Here is a 441-nt window from a genome sequence, read left to right on the forward strand (position 1 = left end):
CCCACGGATGGGTGACACTTCAGTCCCCACCCATTTGGGCAGCAGCGGGTGCATTTGCTGGGTTTTTTCCCGTACAGCATCACAGCGGGTAGCTTAGAGCAAGCTGGTCCCCCTGCGTGCGTTTTCGGGGTGCACAGGAGGATGCTCGCTGTGCTGGGGGAGCTGTGGGTGCTCACCCACAAGGGGCTGGGTGCTGATGCCCATCCCTTCCCCGGTGGGAGCTGATCCCCTGGGACCAACTCCAGCTTGCTTGATTAAAGTGCACTTCCCTTGTAATTATTATTTTTCCCGTGTTTGTGAGGATTAAGTGGGCAGAAACCCTCCTGGGATGAACAGGTACAGGGAAGGGTAACTCAAAGCGGTGCCAGCTCAGGGAAGGGAATGGAGCTTTCCTCAAAAAAAAGGGGAGCAAAGCATCCCCCTCCTGCAGCCTGTTTGCAC

Source organism: Fulmarus glacialis, unplaced genomic scaffold, assembly GCF_000690835.1.
Source record: "Fulmarus glacialis isolate BGI_N327 unplaced genomic scaffold, ASM69083v1 scaffold21064, whole genome shotgun sequence".
In the NCBI taxonomy this organism is placed as follows: domain Eukaryota; kingdom Metazoa; phylum Chordata; class Aves; order Procellariiformes; family Procellariidae; genus Fulmarus; species Fulmarus glacialis.